Below are 7,202 nucleotides of genomic sequence, written 5' to 3'. Positions count from 1 at the left end.
ATATAAATCCTAATCTCCCCTCCTTTTTTTCTTTTATGTTCCAAGAAGTGTAGGAGGAAATCCAGAAGTGGAGAGAGAAGTAATAATTCGCAAGTTGTCTAGTTCTAAATTATAGAATATTAATTATATAGAATATATTTATAAAATATTTTTGATTTTAAAGTCCAAAATATAAATAAAAAGTATAAGCAAGTTTGCATTAGATAAAAAGAGAACGACAAAGCTATTTCATTTCGTTTTTATACTTGACCTAATATAATTGTACTTCAAGATAAACAATTTCATCCATTTCACGATTTCTTCTCCAATGTTGTCCACCATTCCATTTGTCTGGTGTAATCGCGAATATAAAATACGTAAGTACTTACTTCCCTCGCTCTTCTATATTTGTTTGTTAACAATTGTTAACAATCGAAATTGTTAAATTTTAAATTCATTAAAATTACATTATATGTTTATATTATGTTGTTACTAAAACGAGAGAAGAAAAGTTGCATTTTTTCTAAAAATAATATAATATGTAATTTATTCAGCAAATTTTATTATAAATTTCCAAATTTTTTATGAATACATATTATAATGAGTTTTAATATTTGTACGTATGTAAATTTTTTTATTAAATTTTAACTTTAAATATGTAAAAGTTTCCTTAAAATTACTTTTTCTATGTGAATAATTTTTGAGCAAGTAAATAAATTTTAAAATTAACTTATGCGTTATAATTGCAAAGCAATTAAACGCGTTTATAAATCAAATTATATGATTGAGATATAAATGTTTTGAAAAACGATTACATTTAATTGGTAATGTTATTGGTGATTTGTTACTGGTAATTTGAGTAATTTTTAAATAAACATTCATTCGTGTTCGTTGAACATATCTCAATATGACTTGTTACCTCTAATAAATTTTCATGATAAGAATGTTTAATAAATCCATGATATGTTACTAATGATAGAATATAATCTTATCAAATAATTGACAAAATATTAGATTAAAATCTATATATTAAATTTCTTCCTCAAGCATTTTATTTTTTGAAATGATGATAATACCATTTATTTTATCCTTTTTATTTAGATTATGCATTAAGATTAAAATCTCCAGAATATTTTTGATCTTATTAAAATGATACATATTGATTACTTATACTATTTAAAAAAAGGCATGGTGTAATGTAATTAGGCTATTTATTTTTGTATTCAATTTTTATTTAAAATTTTAAATAAATTTTTGTGATTATACAGATAAAATATTTATATAAAATGTGTATAAAAAGTTATAATAATATTTAAAATATAAGAGTGTTTTTATTCTACATTTTTATAAAGTAAGATATATTTTAAAATTTTTATAAAGATTTTTACAAACAATTTTCTTCATTTTTATGATTAAACATAATAGTGAATAAATAGAAATAAAGATAAAAATATATATTATAATCTTAAATAAATATCTTAAAATATTATATAAATCTTATTGTTTAATGTTATATCTAAATTAATGAAATTAAAAAAAATAAATTAATGTTATATCTAAACTATGTTTTACAATCACTATGCAATCATGAAGTGACTCATTTATGTTTAAATTTAAAATCTATAGAAAGATAAAATTAGCTTTCTTGAATTTACTTTATTTCAAAAATATCGATTCCATATGACTTTTTGTCATCAATATAGGAAAAATCATGGCATTTTTTCGTCGTGTTGTATTCAATATTTGTAAATTTTTATAATATGCTTCAATGAATATGCTTCATTATATTTGTAACTATCAAGAAAAAGTTTAGAATATATATTGATACATGAAAATATGTTGCTATTAATGTAGTATATTTCATCGAGTAATTCCAAATAGGTATTGCATGATTTTTTTTTTTATCTCCACATAATACATTAAACATATATTAGCTTCAGCAAATAATTTTAAACAATTTTAAATTTAAAATTTTAATTTTAAATTTTAACTTTTGTTAACATTTCCTCTTCAATATTTAAATTTTTAATTTTATTTATATTATTTGTTATGCATTAAAATTTTCATCAAATTTAAATTAATTTGAATATGTTTCAATAATTCAATTGCAAAACATATTTTATTTTCATTATTTATTAATTTATTAATTTAATATTTATTAATAAGTATATCTTCAGAAACAAAATAAAAAGCAATATCCAATATTTCTAAATATTCTAATTCCAATATTCCTAAAGTCTTTTATACACATTTATATGTATAAAATATAATATAAAATATGTTATATATATTATATATATATTATATAATATATAATATATAATTTATTATATATAATATATATATAATATAATATATAATAAATAAAATAAAATAATATGTATATATATATGGTATATATACATATTACCATTTGTTTTATTATATCTAGAATAATATTCCAAATTTTAAATATTATTTTAATATAATCTATTTTAATTATCATTAAATTCTGAAAATTTAAACTTCTTTGCTTTTTCTTTATAACTTTTTTCCCATTTAAATAATTATGAATACTAAATTTCTTAGCGATATTTTTTAGTTTCTTGTTTTGTTTCTTTATAAAGATTATAACTTGTTGTAATGTTAAAGGAAAATATCGCAATTGCTTCATTAATTGTTTAATATTACTTTTTTTTGTATTATCATTTATATTATATAACTTTGTAATAAATTCTATTGCTTCTTTTTTATCAAACATGTCTAACTTTAATGCATATATATTTTTTGGCCATTTTGTATTACGGAAAATAATTAAAATACGCAATTCATTATAGTTAAGGAATAGAGAAGGTAAAAAATTTTCTATGTCATAATCAAATTCGTATTCACTTTTGTATTTTTCAGCCAATTTGCGGGAAGAACTCATAGGAGGGACTTCATAGGTTTCAGCATTTATCCATATCACTTTATCATCATATTCTTTACTATACTCTTCGATATTTTTTCCAATTAACTCATTTTTATCTATTCCTTCAAGATCATTGACGCAACTAACATTTTGTTCCATTTCGTTTTCATTTTCATCTTTTAATTTCATTTTATCTAAATTGAACAATTGGTCGATTTTTTCAGTGAACGTAAATATTAGATTTTTTAATTGAAGGAAAACAGGAATTTTGGTTTTTCTTTCTTCGAAAAGTTTCTTCCCTTCTTCGCAGGAAAGAAATCTATCTTTTTCCGGATCCATCATCCAATTCAATATTTTTATAAAGAATCTATTGTATACATTTTCCGTTTCGCTAATATTAAATTTCTTACCGATTTCCTTCTGAATAATGTTACCTAATTCTTCTTGATTAGGCTGATCAACAGCAAATACTAGATGATTTAGAAAATCTTCTATTTGATCAATTTCACAATTAATATTCCTTTCCTCCATTTTGGTCTTTAATAAAGAGGCTACATTACTTTTAAACATATAGCGTGCGGGTTTCTTTTCGATATCCAAAAAATCCATATCCAAAATATTATCTTCATCTTCTTTCTTCTCAATTTCAATTTTTGCATTTTTCAAATTTTCAAAATCCCAATTAATATTAGTATAAATGATAATATCTTTTATCGTGCTATTCTTAAAGAATTTCTCGTTTTTTAATTTCTGATAAGAAAGGAAATACTTAATTAAACTGTAATCGCCTTTTGTTGATAATAATTCATGTTCTGTTATTTTAATAAATTGTTCTTTCAATTTGTGCTTAACTTGTAATAGACGATAAGTGTTTTTGTTATTTTCAGGATATTCGAATACCAAATCATCAAATGCATTAGCTTCTGCTATTTCTGTACCTAAACGAAATGAATAACATGGACTACGATATAAGAATACCATTAAGATTTTTGCTTGATAGATGTGACCATGTATTGCGTTAATTTGTTTCTTTCGTTCATTTTGTTTTTTCGTTTTTTGATTATCCTCTTGTTCAGAATTTTTAATTTTATTTATTTGAAATTGACCCGAATGTTGTAAAGCGTGAACTCTATTTTTATATTTATTATAGTCAGGTATATTTTTTACTGGATTTAATATAACTTTTTTACGTAACATTTTTGCGATACTTATCTAAAAACAAACAAAGTAATTATTAGAATATATTTTGTATTATTTTTATAATTATCAGCAAGTTAATTCAAATTTTTTATCAAATTTTTCACAATTATTCAAATTATTGTTTTTTGTTTTTAAATGAATCGTTATATGAATCTCATCTCAATAGGAAGGGAAAAAAATTCAAGAGATTATTTTCGAGTGAAATAATATAATAAAATAATATATTCGTATATTTTTGAAGTATTAATCTTAAATTCCAAAATGTATTAGCATACAAAATATGTTATAATTGATATATCAATTATATTGATATACAAAAATTAATATTAATTGAAATTTATTAAGTTTATTAAGTTATAAATAGTAAGATTTTTAAAAACGATAAGTTAAACGAAATAAAATGAAAATAGAGTAAGAAGAGGTTTGGTTTAGTTCAAATTCATTTCAATTTCAAGCTTAAAATTCTTGGAAATTTTGATAAATTTTACAAGATTTGAAAATTTTGAGATTTTCAATAGCACAATATAATCAGAATATAGAAATATATTGAACATAGAAAAGAATAGCAAAATAAATAAGAAAGTTCGGAGCTATAAAAAAAAAACAGATCAAGAATAAAATCTGATTTTGTTAATTATCGATCTATTTTTTTATTACTTCTGCATATGAATCTTTTTCTCTTTTACTTTTTACTGTTTTCTATACTTGGTTCTATTATATACAAGAAACGTATATAAAAATTATATAAAAATTCTTAAATCTCTCAAATCCATCAAATTTTATAAGATCAAAATTCTTAAGAAAGAGAGATAGAATTGAAAATGAATGAATTAACCTTGTTATAAATGCTATAAATTAACCTTGAAAATTTCGAAACATTTCAAAATTAAGAATATTTATTATTAATAAAACGCGAATTTAAATTGTTTATAATTTAAAGAATAAGTTTGAATTTTTTTCTTTATTTTGATCTGTAAAATCGATCTTCCAAAAGAATACCAATCCAATATACTTATACTCTTTACTTTAGTCGAAAAAGAGAAATTACTGAAACAAATAAAAATAAATTTTTCTATACTTTTACTTACTTTTATATTTTTTTTTTCACTCTAAACACTTTATTCATTTAAATTATATATATATCTTTGACATTAAGACAAATAATATTGCAAATATAATTAATATTGCAAATATAATTATTAAATTATTGAAGTGATCTATCTATTTCAGCAAATCTATCTAGTAAGATATCTAATATCTATATTTGTTATCAATTGATAACAAAATGACTGCCAGTAACGTGAAGACATTGTATGAATATAATATGTTCCATTGTGTGAGATCAATGGCTGTATTTTATTCATTCTCTTTTGACTGATGGGAGCAGAATTATTAAATAAAATTTTAAATCTATAATATATCTATAATAATTTTTAAAATCTGATGTTAAACTCTGATTTGATAATATCAAAAAAGAAAAAATGGTGCGTATGTTAAAATACTTCTTCATGCAACACTAAATGTTATAATTTTGTCTTTTTTTTGTAACATTGTATAGTACCAAATTCAATATCAATAATTTAGCAATGATTAAAATCGTGAATTCACTATTGTATGAAAACATATTTTATATATTTTATATATTTTACATAATTAATAATGTAACAATCGCATATTATGTTTCTTTCCCTAAGTTAATTTTTCCTTTCTTTACTCTTAAGTTAGAAAATCTAGAGTCTTATATCTAACAATCTAGGGATTCCGTAATTTCCCTATTCTGCTATTCTATGATGCTACAGGCAATTATATTTTCGTATTTGATAATCAATATTGTCAAAAATTGTAGAATCTATTAGTCAACGTAAACATAATTGACGATGAGCGCGGTATCTTTTCTATCACTAAAAATTATTCAATTTCTTTGACAAATTTCCACAGAAGAAAAATACATATCTCTACTGTCATTGATACATTAAACAAAATTACGTCATAATGCGATGCTTCACTTTAGCGAAAATTTAGTCACTTCTGCTTAATGTAAATAGCAATGGCAATAGAGATGATATGACATCATGTATTCTTCTGTTCAAAAGTTACTGCAGAGGAATCGAACAATTTTTAATAATATCTCATTCATCAGACAACTGTGGCTAGGTGGAATTTCTTATTTTTGAGGATATAATAATTTATATAGTAAAAATATATAATAAATATAATCGATATATAATATGTAATAAATATGATTATTTATATAATTAATTGAAAAATGGCGGTCATATACATATACAAAAATGTATATGTACAATAATAGAATTTAATAATATCAATAGTATTAAAAATTTTTTATTCTTAAAATCTAACTTGAAAATTAAATGTAATTGTTATAAATAAAAAAAAATCAAAATACTTCTTACAATATAATCAGAATCAGTAAGAAAGGAGGTAATTGGCAAATTTTATACATATGTGAACATTGCAATTCATTTGATATTACTTGGAAAAATATTAAAATATATGTAATAATAACATATCAAATATTTTAATATTTTATAATATCATTATATTATAAATATTATATAGATATAAGATATGTATATAAAATACGTATATACAAAAATTATGTATAATTAAGATACAAAAGTTTTTTTTTAAATAAAATAAAGAAATATTTATAGAATTTAAAATTCATTTTAAAAAAATATCCTTAGCATTAAGGATAACACGAAATCAATAAATATAATAGTAAAATATAATATGCATTGATATTAATAAAGGAAAATATCTGTTTCTATTAGGAAAAATTTTATATTAAAAATATTAAAACTTTTAAATACATTCTCAATATATGTTCACGATCATTATTTTCAATAACATTAAATAATGTATTTCGTTGATTATTACAGGTATATTTGTCAATTTCAAATTTACCGAATAATTTTAAAAATTATTTAAAATTTTTTGAGAGAGTTTCAAATATTTTCTATTTTGTGCTCTAATGGTAAATCAGATTCTAGCTTATCTACGAAAGATATTTCTCGTCAATTTTTCGAGTACGTGAGTATAAAGTATATCCTCCAAAAATATTCATATGTAAGGAAAAATATGTAGTTAAATTAAGAAAAATTCATGAAAT

The sequence above is a fragment of the Apis florea genome, unplaced genomic scaffold (genome assembly GCF_048593485.1).
Source record: "Apis florea isolate Af1SG1 unplaced genomic scaffold, ASM4859348v1 contig_1794_pilon, whole genome shotgun sequence".
NCBI classification, from domain to species: domain Eukaryota; kingdom Metazoa; phylum Arthropoda; class Insecta; order Hymenoptera; family Apidae; genus Apis; species Apis florea.
Note: the sequence above shows the minus strand (reverse complement) of the source record.